General features: G+C 35.6%; 1 long non-coding RNA gene across 1 annotated transcript; it reads left to right on the top strand.

Moving 5' to 3' along the window:
* Positions 1 to 20,384, top strand: LOC134857162 (uncharacterized). Its single transcript, XR_010164878.1, has 5 exons — positions 1 to 151; positions 569 to 698; positions 6,873 to 7,039; positions 19,142 to 19,269; positions 20,032 to 20,384. It is a non-coding gene; the product is annotated as an uncharacterized LOC134857162 (long non-coding RNA).
* The last annotated feature ends 4,388 nt before the right edge of the window (positions 20,385 to 24,772 follow it).

The following is a 24,772-nucleotide window of genomic DNA, read 5'->3' as shown; positions in this document are numbered from 1 at the left end:
TGATGACAAATAGACAATCACCAATATACAGAGATCGAACTGACTTAGCTGCAAATCTTTCAATGAGAAATTTGTAATTGAGTTCAAGTTATGCCAGCCAAAATTATTCCCATTATTTTTACCTCTCTATTTGTGATTCTAACTTTTTCAGGTATGAATTTATTTTTTTTCAAACGCGGAGCTAATTTCTTAGAATTGGAGCAAAACAAAAGCGATTGTCAAAAAAGTGTTTTTTTTTTGCTGCACAAAAAACTGTACGAAACTAAAGCATAGCCACTGTTCCCACAATTAGTGAAATGCAAAATATGAGCATTGTCAAAACAAGGTCAGATCCAGTCCTTTTATTAGTTTCGGAGTGGTTGGAGTTTCAAATTTAGCCAAGGCTGTTTCAAATTAGATCTATTAAAAAATCTTTTCAAACATAACTAGGTCACAACTACAAACTACAGCTCGTAAAATGAGAACCTCCTGATCTGAAAAAAGTAATGAAACAACTGGTGTGTTACTTTTTGAAAACTACCCAGAGCACATACATTTAATCTAGTTAATTGAGTTGTTACAATTTTAGCTTGCGCAGTACATGGTTCAGCCAACAACAATTCCAGTCAACCGATCCGTAATCGTCCAAACATTTATTCACTGGATTTTTTGTTGCCTGGAACTATCGTTGAATATAGACGGCAATGCGCTCGTTTCAGGTAATTTTCAGAGAAAACAATTCAAGTCTAGAGGTGAAATGCAATCATAGTTTTTCAATCAGAACAAAATGGTCAACAAAGTTTTTTTATCCAAACTTAGGTTCAGATGTCTTTGTGAGTTAAGTCAAATTGGATCTTCATCGTGTTTTTCTAGTGCTCAAACTAATTGTTTGTGAAAAGTTTTGTCGAAAGTTATCTTGCAAAATCTTGGAAAAATCATGCAAGATTCTTGCAGTATAACCTCAATCTTGCAAGATCTTGCGAGATAACCTCAATCTTTTAAGATCTTGCAAGATAACCCTCACTTGCCAGAATCTTGCAAGTTCTTGCAAGATAGCAATCCTTGATCGTTCAGGGAATGACAACACGCGATTCAATTGAGATTCAAAAACAAATTGTGGTTTCACGTATTTTGTTGCTTCAAACAAAAACGATAAGAAAATCAACAATGTTTTTTACTGTCCTTCAAAAACAGAGTATAGTTTTGACATCCCCCTTAAAAAAGATCGATTGGCAAGCTGGAAGCGTATGTTTTTCATATTAGAAATTGTTATCTTTTTTTCGATTCGCTTGTTTTTCCGAGTTTTTCCTAATATTTTTCCTAATATTTTTCCTAATTGTTTTTCCCGATAATTTTCTGTTATTTTCTGGATGTATAACTTTGATTCTTGATTAGTTAATGCGCCAAATTCCATTTTATCAGTTTCAAATATTTTTTTTTTACTATCTGGTTATATTCAGCCAAACTATTTTCCTTCAAACAAGATGTAGTATGATAATTTTACTGCAAGAATACATACTAACAGCATATCAACAGTAGTGTTCTGAAAATTTGGGTCAGTCCAATCATCCTGAATGTGCCGTTTCCGATAAAAAAAATTCAACCATTTTTGTGTTAGTTTATATTTAATGGCCATGTTTTATGATTCTCTGAAACCAATGGCAGAAGATGCTTCATTGAGTGCTTCAAATCGTATCAAAAAATCTCAAATATTTTAATCCCTTCAAAACACTTTGGTCAACTTCTCAAAAACGAAAGTCTGAACGCTTTTGCGTAGTCTCGAACTTTAAAGTTGTCTCGAACTTTAAATAGAGAGCTTCGATTGATTTAATATCTGGTACTAACTCAATACAATCTGCAAATCAAGCGCTGGAATGCATCACAACTAAAGGCTTTCTAATTGTAATAAAAAAGTGCCCTCAAGTTTTACACGAGTTAAAATTTTGCTATAATAGTGAATGAACTTCCATATTCAATTTTGCAATTTTGAGATCATAGTCATAGAGATTTACCAGCAAATATGATCTGAGTGCGAGGTTGAAAATTTTCATATTTCAGGAAACCGAAGAAGTTTGACTGTTTCAATGTCGATGCATTTTGCAATCATTATAAAACAAAACTCAAAGCTAAGGCATCTGTTCATTTTGATGAAGAATATCGGTTGTGCACTGTAGAAAAACAACAAAATCATTGGAAAATTCTCTCTAGCCGATTAAACTGAAAAAATTGAATCAGAATGTACAAGATTGATCAAAGAAGACCTCTATTTTGATTTTTTTTCAGTTTGGTTTTTAAAATCCAGCTAATTTCAATACAAGGTATACTGAATGGCTTTCATTTTTCAAAAATAACGAGTTTGGACAACATAATTTTGCAGAGGTTTTGAAACTGAATTAATTGCTGAATTTTATCAACAAAAAATGTTACCTAGGTTTATAATGAATACATTTTAGTTATAAATCTTCTCTTCAATATAGTTACAAAATTGACTTGCAGTCTACAAAAGTTTACCTACATAAAAAACTGAAACCTACTTTGTAAAATATCGAAAATTAAGAATTAATCCCCAACAAGACGAAAAGATAACAGCCTCAGATAATTAAAATTTCTAATTGAAAATTATTTGCGTTCTCTGAACTATTCAGTCCTTTGCTACGATCAAACATCAAACTCTTACATCATCTGCTATCTCGAAAACTATTGACGTTACAACACAAGCAAAACACAAAAATTGCCCAGCATCAAATAAACTGATCAAATTTTGACTCTTCATACCTAGTCTGACTCATCAAGGTCTTGTTAAATCATCTTATATATATATCAATAAACTATCAAATATCGACTTTTGATCATGAAAATATTATTGGGTTACATGACAAAAGATCCCTTACCTTAAGATCCCAAACGAGAAGATCCCAGTCAATAAGATACCATTCCAAAAGATACCTCGTTCTAAAATCGCCCACGACATAAGATAGCATAATAAAATAACAAAGAACCTGAGAATTGAAAATAAAGCGGTTAATCGATCAAAGCAAAAACAAAGCGTCGGTTAAAATCAAAGAAACGGCAAAAATTTTGCTGCACAAATTTCGAACATAAATGACCTTGCTAATCACTTGGCCTTTAAAATATAAATGAAGATAAAAAATGTTATGGCCGGGTTCTTCTTGTAACTTCTTAGTTTTAGTGGTAATTAATTTCGGTCAAAAAAGCTCCTCGAACACCTCAAACCTCCAGTTGAAAGCAGGAAAAAATATTATGTTTTTTTTTTCATATTGTGGGGTTTTTAAGAAGCAGTCTTATATGAGGTTTTTAAAAAACGCAAAAATCTACTGGCGAATTACAAACAAGCTCCATTACATTTTTCTATTTATCAAAATTGAGGACATGGTTTGGTTTTATAATCATTTCATAGAATTATAAATTCTGAGATGGTTGTTTTTTTCCTAATGAAAGTTCAAGTTTCGAAAATTCGCCCTTTTTTAACAGTTTTTCGGTGTTGACTAGTTTTTTTTATATTTTTGTTAAAAAAATATGTACGATGTTGAAAAAAAAACAATGAATATAAGAGACTTAGATCAGTGAAATTTTATGGAATGAACAGTAATTAAGCGATGCACGCTTTTGAGTGATATTATTCAAGTGTATTCTTAAAAGCACGATAATCAATGCAAAAGGATTTATCTATATCTAAACTGGATGACTCGCAACTTCTAAGTTGGTCAATCCTATAAAGACCAAATTGCTGTTAACACAATCTCTGAAGCTGAACAGTTTTGATTTTCAAGATTTTGTTATAAGAAAAATCATCAAGACAAAGGATGTAAAAAGAACATAATAATAGATACTTTGTACTTACTGATGAAAATAATTGAATACACTGCCTTGAGTAGTTTCTGGCTGAGCAAATTTTTTGTTGTTTTTAGTTTTGGTTAAAAAAATCATAATTTTTTGAGATAGCAAGAAACGAACATAACTTTATTCGTAGTTTGAAATTTTCTTATTCATTGTTTTTGATGCTCAGTATCTTTCATGTTCATGTCTATCGTCAAAAAATTGAAATTTGAAGTTTATTTTTGACTCGCATTCTGAAGCTGTGGTTTAAATTACATGTAACGTGTACATTCTTTTTTCTTGTGATATATGGATTTGATTCAGGTCAGACATTGCCTAGTGTTGCTTATATGAAACATTCAAAACCATAAAGTGTTTAATGCACATGCATTGTTTTTGAAGTGCAGCTCAAAATAATTTATGCATTTTAATTTCTCTCTTTCTTTCCAACAACCACATATAAGAGTTCATAGTTTCATCGCTACAAAAAACTAAATAGTTTAGTGACACCAAGTAATCTTCAATTAGATAAAAATAATTATTTGGTGCTGTTATCATTTCGTAATAAAAGGAATTCATACCTCAAGTTTCAAATTCCTGCATATTAAAACTAAGTTTTTTTAACTTGGTAATTTTTTGTAGAGTGCGAGCTAATTTCGTAGGCAAACTAAAGAGAACAGTTATAGCTAAATCGTTTTCAATATGAAGCTAGGTATCATCATTTAGTGAGAAACTTTCAGTTATTATTTTTCGGTTGCCTGTGTTTTCACATAGTCTCCAAAAAACTCCGTGATATTTGATTTTCGTGAAACTCGTGAGAACTGATTATAGAAAACTGATTGCAATTCAGTAAAGTTTTCATTCAAAAGAACTGAGATTTTACAGCCATCCTGAAAGTAACCAAAACGAGAGCTATCTTGTACTTTGTGGTTCGGTACCTTTTACTTTTTACATTTTGAGTGCTTAGAAGACAATTTCAACTTAGTTTTGTAGTTTTACGACCGAGCACAATCCCACATTTCTTCATTTTTGCGACTGCAACAACAAAATGTTATAGCTAAATCGTTTTCAATATGAAGCTAGGTATCATCATTTAGTGAGAAAATTTCAGTTATTATTTTTCGGTTGCCTGTGTTTTCACATAGTCTCCAAAAAACTCCGTGATATTTGATTTTCGTGAAACTCGTGAGAACTGATTATAGAAAACTGATTGCAATTCAGTAAAGTTTTCATTCAAAAAAACTGAGATTTTACAGCCATCCTGAAAGTAACCAAAACGAGATTTATCTTGTACTTTGTGGTTCGGTACCTTTTACTTTTCACATTTTGAGTGCTTTGAAGACAATTTCCATTTAGTTTTGTAGTTTTACGACCGAGCACAATCCCACATTTCTTCATTTTTGCGACTGCAACAACAAAATGAACAGAAGTCATTGCTTCAAGTTTTGTTTTTATAAAAATCGCAATATGCATCGACATCGAATTATTCAAACTTCTTCAGTTTCCTGAAAATTAAAATTTTCAATTTTCCACTCAGATTATGTTTGCTGGTAAGATCGTTTGTTTCTTGGTCTCAAAATTCGTTTGATTCTTGGTCTCAAATTTTATTGCAAAGGTTAGCAAGAGTTTATTCTAATTGGTAACAAAATTTTATTTTGTGTAAAACCCAAATGCCTTTTTTTGCACTTTTAGAAGTGTTAAGTTGGGTTGCATTAACTCCAGTGGCTGATTTGCATATTGTGTTGAGTTTCAACTCCACTTATAGGGACCTGAATGAAAATCGCGCGAACGATTGCTCAAGAAAACTCCAAACTTGATTGCAACTGAAATGATCAACTTTTGCCGATGCTTTTAAGAGAAAAATGCTAAAATTTTGTCAACACAAAATTGTTCAAAAAATTACAAAATGTGATTTTCGATTTCTTTTCACGCTAATAGTTCATTAAAAAAACCAAGAATTATCTTGTGGGAAACTTTTTGCGTTTTTTGAAAGCCAGACCAAAAATTCTCACCAACTCCAACTCCCCCTCCCGCCACAGTTTTTACTTTTGCGCCAAGACTCTTTGTATTCGCCCCTGCTTCAGTTTGAGTCAACTAATGTTACAAAACAGTTTCTTTACCTTTTTTCTGCGCTGGAATTTTTTCGTCGATAATTTAAAAAATGTAGTCGAGTTTTTCAGAATGACTTCCCAGTTTCGACCGAGCTGGTAGAAAAGGGACACAATCTATATTTGTCGATTTGATCAAAAGAAGTTTAATTTTCACAAGAATGGTTTAAGCAGACCCTCATTTGGTTTTAGAAAAAAATGGAGAGAGAAGTCGACTACTGTCAAAGTATACGTTGATCACAGCTCAAAAATAGGTTGAACTTCGGTTGAGAATTGAATAGTTTTTCAAAAACTTTTTTCTGATACTAGTTTTTTTCTAACTTGGTGAAACCATTCAGCAAAAATGTCTTCTCGAGAGCTCCAGCTTTAAAGTACTTTTCAATTAGGCGTAAAAATATCAAAATGGCGTTTGTTTATTGTAGAAAAAAACTAATAATTTAGGTATGTAGGTTTGAATTTGAAAAAAAAATGTCTAAATAGCCTGAAAATTGAAAACATAACTTTCAGTAGAAGTAGAAATTGAGCGCACTTCCTGTGCAACTAGGATTTGGAACCAGCTCTAAACTAGAATTTAAAATTGGTTATAAATATAATTCTGTAATTCTATAAAATATTCTTAACTAACCAATCATATTCCATAACTAACATTTACATTTATTTGTAAGTGCTGAAACTACTTGCAGTTTCAGCACTAGAGCAATTTGAATAAAACTTAGAATACAGTTGTTCTCCTGGAAACTAACTCGCATGAACCAGTATACACTAGATCTATTGAGGCTAGGAGATATAAGAGTAAGATTAAGATCGGTATTAGACAAAGTAGTTGCACGAATCTATCCGGCCGAAAATAAGATGGTGTACCTTATCTGAAACTACTCTATGAGTACAGTCAATAATACATAACTCAAATTATAAACTGAAAAAACTTATCATTAAACATTGTTCAAGCTCTTACTTCTGCCTCGTCAAGTTTTGGCGGCCCCAACAGAATACGTCCCGAGCATCTCCAGCTAATTTTGTACCTAAGACCGAAGAGAGGAGAATGTTTAATTTGGCTAAAAACAACTTCAAGAAACTGAACTGGTTTTCGTTCTTCAAAGACGACGAAATTTTTGGTGAGTGTCTTTTTTCATGTCAACCAGTTAAACAGTTAGTGTGTACATAGTACAGAAAGTGTCCAAAGTACTGTAATTGTGGATTTAGACAAAAATTACGTAACGACAACAATAAACAAAACAAAACTTTTGAACAGAATCGTATTTTTTTTCAATTAAAAAACTGAAATTAAAATAATGTAAGTTTTAATAGGGCGAAACTCCCTAATTGAATTGCTCGATTCCGCTGATTCGAGTTTCTAGTACGCCAGCAAAATTGATAGAGCACATACAGATAAACCGTTCGATATTGTAGGTTTTTAATATGTATCTAAATTTCAAAATTATAGCCGATTTATGGCATGGAACTTGCATAAAAATTAAAAATGTCTCCTTGTTGAAAATTTTCAAATAAAAACGTTGAAAACCGGCCTTTAATTTCGGTTTTCTTTAAATTTTGACGCGAAATAATACCACATGCTATATCTTTTTGTCATTTACACTAGTCACAATCATAAACTCTAAAATAACTGCTTCTGCTCGAAAAAGATAGACGAATCGAAATCGTTGCCCATTTGCAGTCACATGCAGTAATTTGTTATTAAAGGTTTGGGTTTTAATCATTGTAAGTTTGGCCAATTTGAGACAAACATTGCTCGATGTTATCCCACACAGAGCTCGATTATATCCTACACAGTAGCTAATTTGGGAGGAAAGGCGAATGCCCTCAGGAATTTGACACGGACGCAATCAAAAGCGTCACCCTTTGGTTTTTTTTTCAAATTTTTTATCAAAGGGTCGCCTTCTGCGCCGGTCCATTTTTAGTAGAAGTGTGAAAGTACTAGAAGTGTGAAAAATTTTAGGTGTGAAAACGAGCCCAATTTTAAGGCCTCAAATCAGACTCATTTTAGACTCGAGGCAGGTACCTGCTAACAGGTACCTGTCAACCTGCCTCGTTCATAGTATATAGACCCCGTTCAAAACTCTCTTGCTCATTCTAAAAACTTCTTCACCGGGCTTCACACTGCACTCTGGAGGATTGGACTTCAACATTCAACTTCAACCTTCCAGATGTAAAAGCGGGCTGGTCCCAAGGACTCCAAGACTTCTAGTTTCAAGACGCTCAAGGCCTTGTTCATCAGTGGACCCAAGAAGTCAACACCCTCATCCAGCGCTACTACCCTCAAGGATCTTAGATCCACTGGCCTCTTTGGCCACCATAAAATATGAAACTCTTTCATCGACGTTTTCTATATCTCCGCTCTCTGAGCAAGCCCTGCAGTCTCCAGCTTACATAGACATAGGAGTCTAGAACTTCAACTCGCTGGAGATGGACAGTGATGTCAAGTTTGATCTTCTGGACAGCCCCAATAGACCCCCACTGCAAACATGACCGTTTGAGGTTGTCACCAGTCAAAGGAGGACAGAGAAAAGATCACATGGACCACAACATCTCGAGAAGTACACTTTTGTGGTCTACTCAATGATTCAAGAAGGCCTCTTCTGTCGCTTCTGTTTCTGCTTTGCTGACAACGAGGAGATAAAGAAAACTGGCGGTTCTTCCGAAGTACAACATGTCAACAAGCCTTTCCAGAAGTTTGCACACGGTCAAACTACTTGGAGACTCGTCAGATGAGGTCCCATCACAGAAAGGCTTTGGAGAAAGCGCAGGCTTTCCTGGACTCAGTCAAGCACACAGAGCGACACATCGGTGTTTCCCTCGACCGAGCGGTTGCCAAAGAAATGGAGAGAAACTATCAAAGGATCCATGCTGATGTTGTCAAAATTGGTGATGTCCAACTAGAGGGTCGGAGAGGCCGGCCTCCTACACATACATCAGCAGCCTGTGATCATTTTTGTCAAACTGTCTACCTGCCTTTCATCGACTTTGTACTGTGATACTTGCAGGAAAGGTTCTTGTCTTGCTCCAAATCGAATATAATGGATTCTCAGAGGCCCTTGAAGATGTTTTCCAAATATTTAAAAGTAAATAATTTTCACATAATGTTTTGTTTTTTAAAAATGTTTCTCTTCTTTTTAATTTGGCAGTTTAACAATTTATTTAATTATTTTTACCAAGACCCACTTTTTTAATACCATTTGACCTATATCCCCTCACGTTCAGAGGTGGTTCAATGGTTGAACGGAGGGAGGGGGTTGGTAATCAATGGGTGAAGGAGGGACTCAACGTAAACTCCACCACCTGTTCTAAGCACCCTCCCCAGTTTAAAATACAGGAGGTGGGGTTGAAGAGGTGGACTAATCCTTGAGTAGCCACCCCCATCCTATTGTAAAACAATTAGGGAAAGGGGGTGTAAAATATGAAATAGGGGTGATGGGTTGAACTGTAAGCTGAGGGGGGAGGGGAGTAAACAAATTTACACCAAAAACAGCCCAAAAACATGATTTGGTAGAAAAATTAACATGGTTTTCTACTTTTTCGTTTCGTTTTGATTGATATTTAGTCTACAAGTTGTCTTTGATTCGCAATTGTTTTGCAGAAAAAAAGTACAACAAGCTAAGAATAGAGGTTTTTCTGCAGAAAACAATCGTTTATAATGGTTTTTTTTTTGGAAAAATGAAGAACAAATCGGTTATTTAGGTAGAAAACTGGATTATAATGGAGAAAACTGGATTATAAAATTATAAAAAATTATTAGAATGGGTTTTAGTGTCAAAATCATTGGACAATATAATCGATTATAGATGCCAGTTTAAAGATTCAAATCTATTTTTAATGGAATTTAATCAGTTTTGATTATATCAACTCAATAATCAAAACTGATTAAATTCCATTAAAAATAGATTTGAATCTTTAAACTGGCATCTATAATCGATTATATTGTCCAATGATTTTGACACTAAAATCCATTCTAATAATTTTTTATTCATTAGTAAAATCCAGTGCGGGATTCGCGCTATTTAACGCGTAGGCAGAGGTTTAATCTATCTTGTAAAAAATTCAAAAAACGAGGTGTGCTATTTGGTCTATTTATTACTTTGCTATCTGCAATTCACCTTGTACTTTAAATAAATGGTAGGAGATGCTTTTCAGTTTTTGATAGATTCATCGTATTTTTGTGAAACGGGCGCTCCTCCATCGACCTTAAAAGGGAGTCGGAGCATTCGAGTTCTTGCCCTTATACGGGCAAAATTAATTAACTTATGTTCAAGTTAAAATAAAAGTTAAAACCAGTTAACTTGGAACGATTTGCAATGCTACAGTCTGATAGTGAATGCAAAGGGTTAGGTCGAAGAGCTCAGTGTACAACTCGACCGTCGGGGCAAACATTCGGTATGTTTTGTCCGTCACGATCGATTGCGGGTATTTTTTGACCGCTCTCGACCAAAAAAAAGTCTGCTCGATTGTGCTGGACTAGAGCAAGATATGTTTCGACCGTGCTCGAGAAAAAAAAGTGCTCGACCATGCTCGACCCAATTGAGATTTATTTCGACCGCTTTGTCCGAATTATTATTAGTTATCAAAACTTAAAAGTCAAAACTTTTGCTTTTCGGCTATTTTCGGTTCTTGGGGTTATTTGCAAATAAAAAATTTTGTAGAGATGCGCTACTTTTGATCTGATTTATTTTTTCATTCATGGATACTGGTTTTCAATTTTAATAAAAAGCGTTAACAAAAATGTTGATATTCGTTTTTGCCTCCGATTTACTTGAGTAACCGGTGTTTTTTGACCGCTCTTGAGGTAGGTTTCGACAGGGGTCGAGGTATGTTTCGGCTGTGCTCGAGGTATGTTTCGACCGTGCTAGACCAAATTTTGATATGTTTTGACCATGCTCGCGGTATGTTTCGGTATGTAAAAATTAGAACCTTGTCTCGAATTTTCCTTCACTGTCGAGCACTGAAAGACAAAACAAAAGCGAGCACCTCAGCCCGGGTTGTCACGATAAGTTTGTATTTCTTCATTGTTTGCTATCTACCAGCAGATACCTCAGAGTGAACAACATTTCAGATACCATTATCGACATTGACTTTCAACTACCGAAAAGTCATGTGAAAATAAAGCTGCTCGTCTATCGGGTTAGAACTTTTAAAACCAACTAGTTCACCTCATTTCAGTTTGGAATGTTAAATAGTTCGGCATGCCTAAAAATTTCGCGTGCCTAAATTATACTAAGTTTTTGATGAGCATTTCCACCGTCATTTAGGCTAGTGACAAGCACACTTGCTATGCAAACAAAAAAATTGTCCTTAGTGTTGACAAAACAGAACCCATAGTTTTTGGGTAAAAAAATGGTTCGAAAAAAATTATTTAAAAAGAAGAAAGAGTTTGTTGACAAAATAGAACCCCTTGTTGTTGACAATTTAGAACCCATAATTTTTGGATAAAAAAATAATTTAGAAAGATTATTTACAAACAAGAAAGAGTTTCGCTACAGGTTCATTCCAGGAACCTTGGAGTGTTACTAGGTGAAATCTTAGCGTTTCAGCCTAATTTAACAAATATTGAAGCAAAACGGCTGTTGCAATTCAATCAAAGTACTGCTGGCGGCATAGCTTACCTTAGGAAACGAAATTTGAATGTTTAAGGTCACTAGTTTTCTCACATTTATCTTTAAATTTAGTTTTTTCAGAACTTAACCGTGACTCAAATCAACTAAGTAAGCAGATAAATCAACTGCCAAATCAATTAGTGTATAAAAAGAGTGTCTGAGAAAAATTGATCATGCTCGAAATATACTTCTCAAATCCAAAGCTTTACCAGCTGATTTTTTCATTATCCAACATAGCCTGATAAGAATGTTCGATTTCGCGAAAAATTATTATGACAAAATAATTCTGTAAGCAAAATATCTAAAACAGAGTAGATTCCTGAAAACAAATTGAGGAAAAACTTAGAGAAATCAAAAATTCGAACGAATGAAATAATTTAACTTTAAAGCTGAGAAAAATTAAGCCTGATCAGAAATTTAAAATTGTTTTACGGATCGCCGAACTGTTGAGATTCCTTGCTTATCGTTTGTCTGGAGCTTTTCTGACCCCCATGTCTTCCATACTAGAATCGTCCGATGCGCCTGCTGAATGATCGAAAGTTTTATTCCCTGTCCTGCTGGTTGAATTTTTCCCCTAGGGTCGTCTGCTAGTTTTTGGATCCCTCTTTTCAATATGTGTTCGGCCAGTTTTCTTACTCGGCTGACGACAAGTCAAATTTTGAAAAGTGAGTAGTATGTCCTCTGGTTTTGCGGACAAGTCCACCTTCTCTTACTTTCTCCCATTCTCTGGTTTTCGAGAAGCTGATCTCAACAATCCGGTCTCCTCGTATCCTTTTCTGTTTCCTCGGTTATTGACTCATTGGCTGTTGTTGCAGCTTTTTAACTTCTGGCTGTCTGCACTGTCTTTTATTTCTTTTTTGATTTCCTCGGGACCACTTCTTCTTTTCCTTTTGGGCCGCTGTTGAATTAGGCCGTCATTTGCTATGTGAGACCCTCTGTACCATGAGATTGAGTCACCCACAGGCTAAGGTTTCTCAGAACGTGACTGTTTTTTGGCTAATTTGAAATCTTTCTGAATCAATTTCCTCTAGTCGTTCCGCTGAGCTAATTTTCTGTAGATTGTTATTCGGTTTGGCATTTGGACTCTTGCTTGAGGCGGTTTTTCGCTTCCGCTATATCGCTATTTTGTTGAATCTGACTCTGAAGTAGTTTTTCATATTAAGTGTTTTGTTGAGGATTGTTCATTCTTTTTGTATTCATCCTTTCTGAGGATCCTTCGCTTTGGCAAAATCGGTTTTGCCTCCTCATGGTCCTCACTAAATCCCTTTTCCCAGGAGTAGATCATTACTTTTCTGAAATCCGGAATTGACTGTCTTGTCGAGTCTACAATCCACTTGATATCCTTTCCTTGTCTCGTGCTGTTGTGAGCTGGTTTGCGAACATCGGTTTCGTGTCTCAGCTTGAAGTGCCTTTCTGACTTTTTCAGGCTCTCCCTGAAATGGTCTGTTCTTCTTTTGAGCTGCAATGCTGTCAGTGCTGAATGTTCCGGGTGTTGTTTATCTAAAAAGTCAGAATTAGTTTGACAGATATGTCTTATTTTTTAAACTAATTTTTCGGCAATCTTCCGAAGTGTGCCTGAATTGGAGAAGCTTGGGTTGTGTTTTTTTTTCATCTCAGATTGCGGATTATCGTGCTCGGAAAAGTTTTATTGAGCATTTATTTTCCTCTAATACCATCACACCCGATCTTCGCTGTTTAGTTTGTTTTGTTCTTTCCACCGCACTTTCTGTGGTCCCCCCACCAGACAGAAATTTTGTTCAGAATGATTTTTTAGTTATAACTTTCTATTTGACCCATCTCTGCTTATTGGAGTTCTTGAATGGCTGCGTGAGCAGTGGAAGAGGTTTTGATGCATTTTTAGAATTAGATGTTTCTTACCATATCTAGTGCATCCTTATGCATATGAGTCCACCACAGGTATCTTGATACTCCCATCAATTCCTCATGTCCTAGGTGTCCTCTATGATTTCATTCATCACTGCTGGTTGTAGTTTTATGGGTACTGCGAGTCGAGTGTCTACCAGTATGCAGTCCTTCGATACCGCCCTTTGGTTCCATAGGGTGTTTTTATAAGAACCCATGAGCTGCAATCCTTGTTTATTACCTCGCTCAACCAAAATCCTGAGCCTAATCATCCAGGCATTTACCGAGAACAGTTCCGCGAGAAGGCTCTTGTCGAAAAACATGGACAGGTTTCCTAGTCTGTCCTCTCCCAATTGTTCTGACAGGTTTTGGTTCTCCTTTCTCGAGAGTTGGCTGAGTCGACGTGTTGGCTCTTTTGCACAGACCTCCTTTTGCTCATCCTCGTTCTCTTCTGTCGTAGTTAACACGACTTTACGTAACTGAACGTCACTTTGAGTGCAGTCGTCCTATTTTTCGCGTGTTGCTCTTTATCGTGCTGGTTTTCCTCTGTGGCTGCCTCCAGCTCCGGTATGTTGCTTGGGGAAATACTTGACTACCACCAATTAGCGGCCAAAAAGAGAGCAGTCTGGTTTTCGGTTTTTTCTGTCCAGTCTCTGACAGGGCCTATGTAACTACTCTTTAATGTTGGTTTCTTGTCTCTCTTTCCGAGCTCCCTCAGTTTTTTCTGCTTACCATAATTATTTTCCCTGTTCTCTGCAGTGTTTTTGTGATTTCCTCTTCCTCCGACATATCGTTCGTGTTACTCATTGACCTATTCCAGCGCGCGTCCATCAGGCTGTCTTCCCTGTTCTACCATCTCCTTCTGCACTGTTGTGTTTCCGACCACCAGCCGTACCATGTTTTTTTTGCTGCTCGCTCAATTTCTTGTATATAATTTATTTCGAATTGTGTTTTTGTAGAGTTTCTTGGCGGCCATTTTCAGATTTCAGATTATTGCAGAAAGATGGCGCGAAAGCTGATTTATTTCGTTCACGTCCAGTTTTGTTCCTTTTTGACAGTTTTTGTTGATATAGCAACCTTGAGGGGATAAGTTCCTTACTTATTTTGTTCTCGAATGTTCTTGAACTTTTTCGTTCAGGTTGAGCGACATTTTGTTTTCTAGCCTACGGCTCTTGCAGTCTAAATCTTTATGAAAGGAATCGATGGTTGTACCTATAATTTTTTTGTGTAGTTCGGATTCGAGCCATGGGTCATTTTGCGGTTCTCTCGACAATTAGTCATTTTTCTCTGGAATGTGAAGTATTTTGATCTGATAGGGTTCTAACCTTTCATCCAATTGGTTCATCTATTTTGGTATGTCATATTTGACCTGTTTTCATCCAAGGCAAAATAAGGGCTTTTTGGTAAGCTGTAATGATAATTTCTATACCTTGAAGATATTTTTGTACCTGTCGACTACCCCGTTAACCGCGATGAATTCCAGTTCATTGGTAGAATATAATTTTTTCTTGTATGCTTTAACCACCTGGATGCAAAAGAGATTGGAGCCCAATTCTCCTCATCTGTTTTTTGTTCTAGGGTGGCTCCAAAACTATTGTGATTTGCGTCACAATTAAATCCTGTCTTTTTGTTGCATAATCTTTTTTTGAGATATTTGCAACTGCAGTTTTGATACTCTCAAAAACGGCTGTGTTCCCCCTTATTGAATTTCTTCATCGGTAGTTTGACTTTTTTAAAGTTTTTTCTTCTGTTTCTCTTCTCTCAGGAGCGGTTAATGTTTGTCAGTGAAATTTGCTGCATTCGGAAAGAATTTAGATAGATGATTGATACTACCTAGGATTGATCTCAACTGTTTTTGTGATTAGGGGGCTTAAGTTTCTGTTTTAGTGAACTTTGACATGAACCCTGATTTTGATAAAAATGGTCTAACTAATCTACCTTAGTTTAAAAAAATACTTGGAAACCTTTAATGCAAGATTTTCTACGTCAAAATGTTCCGAAAAAAATTTGAATTTTTTTCTCATGCTCCAATTCCTCCCCTTTATGACGCTAGAATCGGACAATATATAATCTATTTTTAGCAAAATTAATTGTTCACTCCATGGTTTTTTAGATTGCAGCTGGCATATCTGCTAGGCCGTAGAATCCTGTCAGGAATCTATATGCTCCTGTAGTGTTACCGCCTTCGATGTTGAAAAAGCTAATTTCTATTGGCTGTACGCATTTTATAGGCAAGTACAGTGAAATTTAACCTGGACGCTTTTTCTTCTATGACAATTCGGCTCACCCCGTCTATCAACTCGTCGACGTTTGGCATTTTGGTATTTAATTTTGAACAGTTGCGGTTGATCGGCTTTGCGTCTATTGCGGGTTTCATCAAATCATCATTTTTTTTACAAGTGGTGCAATGAAAAATCAAATGGTGCCTTTGTCCAACTTCTTAATGTGACCTTCCAATAATGACTAGTTTATATCCGACCGCAACTTATCTCCGATTGAATTGGTATTCTCTTCCCTTTTTCTTAATTCGAGCAATATGGTTATTCGAACGTCAAACCTTAACATTTCCCACGGTGCCGGTCTCTGTATAATAATTATGCCTACTTGACTCTGGAGATCCAGACCCATTATACGTCGGATCCTTAGTTCTGTGACCAGGAACATACTGATGGTAGTTCTGTTTTGAGAAGCCCCAAAAAGGATCGGCTGTCTGTTGTAGTCCACAAAATGAGCCGCCAAGTTTTGTTTCTCCGCCGGGATGAATCTTGGTCTTCTGGATCTATGATTTCTTGTTTTTTGTTATTACCCCGTATAAGAAAGATAACGGGCTACCTGTGTCTGCAGTTAGTTGGATTATCTGGCTCTCGGTTCGCACCATGGTCTTCCGTGATTTCATTCTGTTGGGTTTTGGATCTCTGAAGAGAACTCTTTTTTGTATTCGTTCTTCTTCTGAATGCGATGTCCGTTTTGCTGTTTTTGCATTATTCTATCGGTCACATACCTCGCAGTTCTCCTACCCACTGTTATGTTTGTTTGTACATACATCATATCAATTTCTTTGCACGATCTAAAATTTTCTATTTAATTACGTTTTTATTCGGATTTTTCGCAATCTTCTGTTATTTCGCTCACTTGTTTTGATCTGCACATTTTTGCGACGTCATAATGTATGTTGGATTTCTCATACGTCTTTCTCATGGGAGGTCAAGATTTCAAACGGTCATTTCTGAATGTCCGACCGCAACGGTTACGTGTTTTGGTTTGTCCATTTGAATTCTTGTTTTTATAGATTATTTATTGAAGTGTTTATAAAAAGTTGTTTCCTGTTCACTCAGTTTGAGCTTCATATTGGCCTTATCAGTTTTCTGGAATGCTAATGTGTTTGTTTTTCTGTGTTTGAAATTTATGGCCCTTTAAATACCTGCTCTGAGGCCAGTATTTCGAATGTCATAAAATCCTGGAGGGTTGAATTTTTCATTTTTGAAATGAATAGACCTCGAACGGTTTCATCCTCCAAATTTCCCTAAAAGAATTTGCTACTTTGGCAAATAATGCTGCCTAAAATGTCACGGAAGTCTCTCCGTGATCCTGTGTTTTCGTGAAGAGTTTGCGTTTTTCGTATGTTACACGTTCTGCTTTTTTTGAAATGATTCCGCGACTAGCTCAACTATCTCCTTGAATGACATTTTCGATACCTACTACTTCTTTCCTTCAGTTCCCAGAAAACTGAATAAACTGGATACCAGTTTGTTTCTTTTGTACCTCATTGTAATAGATGTTGTGACCAAGTCTCGGACCTGGTTCTTCTTTTTTAATTCTCAAGCACGACCCTGACTCTAGCTAGTTTGTCTCTCAGCTCTCTTGCTGTATTTGCGTTCTAATCTTCCCCCTTCCTTGGTGTTTCTGGTCTCGGTGGTGGTTCTTCCAATTTTTCTTTTGGGTCTTCAAGCATAATCTCTGCTTCAACATTTTCCTTAACCGTGACCACTATTAGAAACTGTTCTAACCAATTTTTAAATTGCCAATGTGGATCTAAATTCGCTGATGACAAAAAAATGGTTTCGCCATGTCTGATTGATTAGATTCTCCTGTGCTGAGAATCCTGCCGGCCGCGCCATGCGATTCCTTACGAGGCTGACTCGAGATAAAAATAATAATAGTGTAATTCCGAAGAATTCAAATTGTCTCTTTTCTTTAATTGTGTTCTCTTAGTCGTACTGTTATCAGCAGAGTTGATTGGCAGACCGATTTCTTCAGCTGCTAACTGAAGGCTTGCAATCCAGTGACTTTGGACAATTTTTATTATAATAAGAATAGATTTGTACATCCAAAAATATACACCTCAACGTTACTTTATTGCTGGCGCAGTAGCAGGCAGTTTCACAGTAAGGATCTTCAAAATCAATTTTGCTTTTTAATCAACTTTGATAATCTAAGCTGTTATAAAAAAGGAACAACTTTTCTATGACGTTTTTCTTCTTTCTTATTACCATGTGAACAGTTTTTCTCTGATTTTTTTTAAAATTGACAATCAGCAGAGTAAGCTGGAAAAACACTTACAATAAACTAGAAACTGACTGAAGCTCAATACTGACTAAATCCAATTTATCGTTTCACACATTCTGTAAAAAATGAAATTATCCCATTTATACAACATAGTATCTGTGAAAAAAAAAAACAGTAGCATGGCTGAGTTATAAGGTTTTGAGTGAAAACTTTTGAAATTTGACTTCAATGGCTTCGTTCGAAAAAATGTGTAAGACTTAGGAAATCAGCTAAAAATAATTAAAAAAACATTTTGAATGACGACCTTTGAAAGTAAAAATCCGAAAAACCTCTTTCAAGTTCTTCCAAAAAGTTAATGAGTTTCAGATCAGGAATGACGTTGGCATAGTTTTGTTGATTTCAATACGCTCTAACGAGAAAGAAGATATAAATAATGTAAAGATCAACCGTGCTGAGACTATGGATCGATGGTTTGGGTACCTAAAAAAGTTTGGTACCTAAAAAGTTATAATGAAAATATGTCTAGAGAAAAACAAAAAATAGTTCTCGATGAGAAGGAAAACCAAATAGTTTTAATCGCCATTTTTAAATAGCTGAAAATTCTTTTGTTTGATCGAACGTTTATTCAAACTGAAAATTGTTTTCAGTTTTTTAAGCCTTTAAAACCTATCAGCTGCAAAAGAAAAGAGCTAGATCGGATCTTGATAGTGTCTGATTTATTACAGTAAGTAATGTCTGGGATAGCCAAAATACCTAAAATTGTTTTTGTATAAAATGCATGTTTGTCCAAAAAATGGAAGAAAACAATTTGATTATTGTTGAAACCATTCTGATTTTTTTGAATATTTTTTACCAGAAACTCATCAGGAAAACTAAATTCAGAAGATTCATATCTCAGCAGTTTTTCAACAAAAAATATTCAATAATTAAAAGCAAGCGTTGATTTTTTCTATTTCAAAGTTGTCAGAAAAAACTTCGAAAAAAAATCTGTTTCGGGAAGTATAATCTAGAAGATACTCACAGTTATGACCTTGATTAATTCTCTCTCCCTTTTTTTGACTTTTTCGAAAAAAAAATACTCAATTCACTCTCTAATAGGCATTTGAATCAAGTGAAAATAATTACGCTACGTAAAAAAACTTATGCTAGAAAATTGAATCGACGTAAATATTGATGAAACCTGGATTCGAGTTTGAAATATCAAGTTTTTGATCCAACTCGGTAATTGTTTTCTTTTTGCAGGTGGTTGTTGTCGATATCAGCAGCAAACATATTTGCGTTGGGGGATTAGAAACAACCTCTCTGCCAATCGGTACCTGCAAGAATTATCAAACTTCAGCTGCAAGGAAACGTATTTGAAGTCTCTACAGGTTTTTAGACTATTTTTACAAGAAGAAGCGTGGTTTCAAAAACCGAGAAAAAAATTAAGCAAAAAGTTAAGGTTTACCATTTTAAAGCCCCAGAGTAAAAAACATGAGTGAAACCTGATAAAAAGCGTTTCTAAATTTTTCAAAAAAGCACAAAATGGCCAGCAAAACTTTATTTTGAGTTAAATTGAAAGCAATTTGGTGGAAATTGTGAGTCTTATTAAGTGTATTTAGTTACATTGAAAGCGATTTGGTGGAAATTGTGAGACTTATTTATGAGAAAGTTTTCTGAGGCAAATCGAAGCAGTTTGCAGTTAGAAAACACTTTCAGAAGTCGCTACGCAAATAAATCTGAAAACCTAAACTCTTCATGTGCACGCAGCGTTTTTTTTTTCATAACAGTTTTTCATTCAAAAAGATCAATTTTTTGACAAAAACTTTGGCAGTTTTCTTGAATAACTAGCAAAATTAAAATAAATTTTTTGGGGTTAGTTAAGAACTGCATAAGTTTAAAAGTATAGTCATTTAGCGGGCAAAGTTAAAACAGGACAATATTACTTAGTTAAAGTAGTACTATGTCCGCTTCCTTCGGCTAATTTATCCCAATTTTTTCGACATTCAGAGAAATTTCTAAAAAAAAAAGATGAATAACAAAATAATATTTTTGGTGAATTAATATGTTATCCCTAAACGTTTAAAAGACCCTAAACCGTTTCTCTAGCGTTGCTGTATAAAAAAGTGTGGATTGATGTTTTACTTTTTTAGTTGATTTACGACGGGTCCATCTGTAGAAATTTGGTAACCAGTCTATCCTATGGGAAAGGTCAAACCAAAATAAAAGGCTCATCTGTGAATGCACAAATCGTCTTGACAGTTCCGGGGATACCCGTCGTCTTTATCTTCCAGTGGCGAGATGTGTTCCATCGCTTGACATGGGATTGGTTCAAAACTAACATCCTTTGCTTAGAGCATCCGTGGATTTGCGAACAGTAGTCACTGAAAATTGATGTAGTTTTGAATGGCCTTCAAAAATGCAAAACCTACTAAAGTATTTCGAGTTTACACGTTCGCGAAGTGAACCGCTATTTTCTGCTGCTGAGGAAATGATCTTTTCATTACTTGAGATTTCTTGCTAGAAGCACGTATGATAGTTGCAAACATGTAGCAACTTTCAATGCGCTCTGAATCTCAAAAGATCTCTTTCTGGTGTAGAAAAGCAATTAAAACATTTTCTTGATTCGAAGAATGCAATATTGCCCGCACCGTGCACCCATGGATTCTAATCGATTATAATGGATTCCCGAGACAAAAATAATCGATTATAAACCATTACGGATGTAAAATTCAGACCACGAAATTGATTATATTGCCATTATAATCGATTATTTTTGAACAAATATAATCCATTATGATCCATTATAATCCATTATAATCGATTATAATCCATTATTTTTGTCACTGAACTCGATCATTTTTGCCAAGATAATCCATTATAATCGATTATTTTGAAATGAAAATCCATTATAATCCATCATAATTGATTATAATCCATTTCATTTTTGGAACTAACTTCGATTATTTTTTGCAAAATTTTGCGAGAAGTTTGCAGAATTAATACCCTGTCTTTTACTAAATGCCAGGTCTCAATTTCGTCCTCTCGCCCCCTCAAGCTTTTTACCCCACCCCCATCCCCTCCTCAACTAAGGGGCAGGGTAAACTGGGGGGAGGGGTGTAATCGGGGGGGGGGGGGTATAAACTGGGGGGATGGGGAAGTAAACCGGGGGGGGGGGGGGGGGGGGGGTGGGGATAAATAAACCGGGGGAGGGGGTTAAACTGGTCATCCCCTCGCCCCCTCAAGCTTTCTTACCCCCCCCCCCCCCCCCCCCCGACCGCGGACCTTCAGTTTATAATGGATTTTATTGGGATAAAAAATATTAGGATTATAATCCATTTTTGATGGATTATAATAGATTATTTTGTCATTTTATAGATGCTGACCGTATTATGACAATATAATAGATTATGATCCATGGATAATAGATCATTTTAACATACTCTGCCCAAGTTACTTAAGCGATAATCAATCGCACAATTACCTCCCCGAAATTAAATTAGGGGGGATAAAAAGCAAAATTTTACTAAAGCAACCAAGTTACTAAAGAAAAGCAACCAAGTTACAAAAGAAAATTGAATTCAAACACTACTTTGTGGAATTAACAGCTTACAAAAACAATCCCGCAGAAAAAATCAATTTGTTTCGAGAGTTGGTACGAAAAGCATATTTTATGCAAAAAAAAAACATTTTCAAAAAAATACATGTTTGAGAAAAGCTTTCTTCGGTAGGTCATTTCGGGGAGGGCGAAAAGTATGGTTAGTCAAAAAGTGCTTCATTACTAACCAATGCGTTCGTCAAATTTTATATGGCGGAAAATTTCAATTCGAACCAATCAAATTAGTCTTTTAAATTTTTTCTTCAGTTTTGATGTTTGTGAATAATTAAAAATACCCCCCATATTCGTTTTCTGAAATAGCGTAAATAAAACGGCATTAAGTTTCCGCCATTTTGATTCTATGTTAGGGCTTCTCAGCCGTTTCTCCTTCTAGATACGAACATTATTACAATTGTTTGAGGTTTTATTTGAAAAGTCCAATTGTTACCCGATCACATCAAGCTAACCAGATATAAGTGAAAAGACTGATAATATACCTAGGGAAAGTCCTTAATGTTCCGGCTGCCCCTTAAACTATATCGCATAATTTTTGTGGCAAAATATTGGAAAACAAAAACTTTGAACAAAATCAAACAAGACTGCTCGTATCAGGGCAAAGCCCTTAATGTTCTGACTGCTTTTTAATGCTTATGGAGCAGTAATAACATTTAAAAATTAAATGTAAAAAATGAAAAATTTGTTTTTCAAAAATTTGAAACTTTTTTATGAAACTCATCCCCCCCACACGCCATATAAAGTACAAAAGGACAGATTTCGTTCCTTGTAACAAATCAATTATGGCAAATAAGCTTCTTTCAGCCAATTTGGAACGATTTCTAAGACGGATTAAATATCCGCTTACGCGTTAACAGAGCGAAATATATCGCGCGTTAATTGTCCCAAATTGGCCGAAATGGCAATCTTTAAACCCCCATAACTTTACGAAAAATGGTCACAGGTGAAATAGCTCAGGACAACAAGCTCAGGACAACAATACCTTTCGAATGATATAAAAAAAATTTGTCAAAAATGGCTAGTTAAAAAGTCGAAATTTGTCTGAAGAAAAAAAAACCCACCCCGAGCACAAATATTCCGTTACTTTCGTATCGAAAGTCGGAACGAACTAAAAGTAAAAATTTCAGCTGAACAAAGTTAAGACGACTGACTAGCTAGCTTCGCGCCCAAGCATAAACAATTTGCACTCAGGTCGAGGTGCTCGACTCATATTTCGACTTTGAAAGTCGAGCATGTGCAGTTTTCACTGAAGGTCCGCGGTCGAGAAGCAATTTTAAGTCGAGCACAAAGTCAAAACGTACCCGATTCTGGCTGGGAAAGTCGAAAAATTTGTCGAGCACAGTCAAAACATAGGCCGAGCGCAGTCGAATTATAGGTCGAGCAAAGTAGAAAAATAGGTCGAGCACAGTCCAGACATAAACCAGCACAGCCGAAACATAGTCGAGCAGAGTCAAAATATCGGTCGAGCACAGTCAAAACATAGGTCGAGTAGAGTCGATATATAGGTCGAGCACAGTCGAAACATATCTGTCCGGGGTCGAACAATCAATAAAGTTTCAAAAACTTTTCAAAAAAGTTTAGGTGAACTGCAATAATTAGTATAAACATCTAGGAAAATCGATCTGAGATTATCACAAAAAGTTTGGAAAATTTGTTGTTCGTTTCTTTTCGTGGTCAGAAAAACTATTTCTCTACGAATTGCGAGTCGAAAATGTCCTAAAATTTGAAACTTATCCAATTTTGTTCGAGAAATTTGAAACATTAGCCGAGCCAAGTCAAAAATATATTTTTTTGTTGGGTCGAGAAAATCGGAACATGCCAAAAATTTTTTGAGAAAATTGAAACATACCCGACTTTTGTCGAGATCCTCAAAACATAGGTCGAGAAAGTCGAAACACACCTGATTTCGGTCGAGAAAGTCAAAACATAGGGCGAAAAAAAACGTAGTTAGAGAAGTTCAAAACAAAGGTCGAGAAAGTCCAAATGGTCAAGAAAAACAAAACACAGGTCAAGCACAGTCGAAACACAGGTCGAGCACAATCGAAACAATGGTCGAGCAGAGTCGATATATAGGTCGAGCACAGTCGAAACATATCTGTGCGGGATCGAACAAACAGTAAAGCTTCAAAAAATTTTCAAAAAAGTCTAGGAGAACTGCAATAAGTAGTATTAACATCTACGAAAAATCGATTTTTTGGAAAATGAAAATGAATGTTAATCAATCATAAAAGACTTGAGATATATATCACGAAAATTTTGGAAAGTTTTTTGTTCGTTTCTTTTCGGGGTCAGAAAAAGAATTTCTCTACGAATTGCGAGTCGAAAAGGTCGCAAAGATTGAAACATATCCAATTTTGTTCGAGAAAGTCGAAACATAGCAAAAATTAGCCGAGCAAAGTCAAAATTATTTTTTTGGTGGGTCGAGAAAATCGGAACATGCCAAAAAAAATTTTTGAGAAAATTGAAACATACCCGACTTTTGTCGAGATCCTCAAAACATAGGTAGAGAAAGTCGAAACACACCTGATTTCGGTCGAGAAAGTCAAAACATAGGGCGAAAAAAAACGTAGTTAGAGAAGTTCAAAACAAAGGTCGAGAAAGTCAAAATGGTCAAGAAAAACAAAACACAGGTCAAGCACAGTCGAAACATAGGTCGAGCACAATCGAAACATAGGTCGAGCGGAGTCGATTTATAGGTCGAGCACAGTCGAAACATATCTGTGCGGGGTAGAAAAAACAGTAAAGCTTAAAAAAAATTTCAAAAAAGTCTAGGAGAACTGCAATAAGTAGTATTAACATCTACGAAAAATTGCTTTTTCGCAAAATGAAAATGAATGTTAATCAATCATAAAAGACCTGAGATATATATCACGAAAATTTTGGAAAATTTTTTGTTCGTTTCTTTTCGGGGTCAGAAAAACAATTTCTCTACGAATTGCGAGTCGAAAAGGTAGCAAAGATTGAAACATATCCAATTTTGTTCGAGAAAGTCGAAACATAGCAAAAATTAGCCGAGCAAAGTCAAAAATATTTTTTTGGTGGGTCGAGAAAATCGGAACATGCCAACAAATTTTGAAAAAATTGAAACATACCCGACTTTTGTCGAGATCCTCAAAACATAGGTCGAGAAAGTCGAAACACACCTGATTTCGGTCGAGAAAGTCAAAACATAGGGCGAAAAAAAAACGTTGTTAGAGAAGTTCAAAACAAAGGTCGAGAAAGTCAACATGGTCAAGAAAAACAAAACACAGGTCAAGCACAGTCGAAACATAGGTCGAGCA

Source organism: Symsagittifera roscoffensis, chromosome 1, assembly GCF_963678635.1.
Source record: "Symsagittifera roscoffensis chromosome 1, txSymRosc1.1, whole genome shotgun sequence".
Classification (NCBI taxonomy): Eukaryota; Metazoa; Xenacoelomorpha; order Acoela; family Convolutidae; genus Symsagittifera; species Symsagittifera roscoffensis.
Note: the sequence above shows the minus strand (reverse complement) of the source record. Positions and strands in the feature narration are given on the sequence as shown.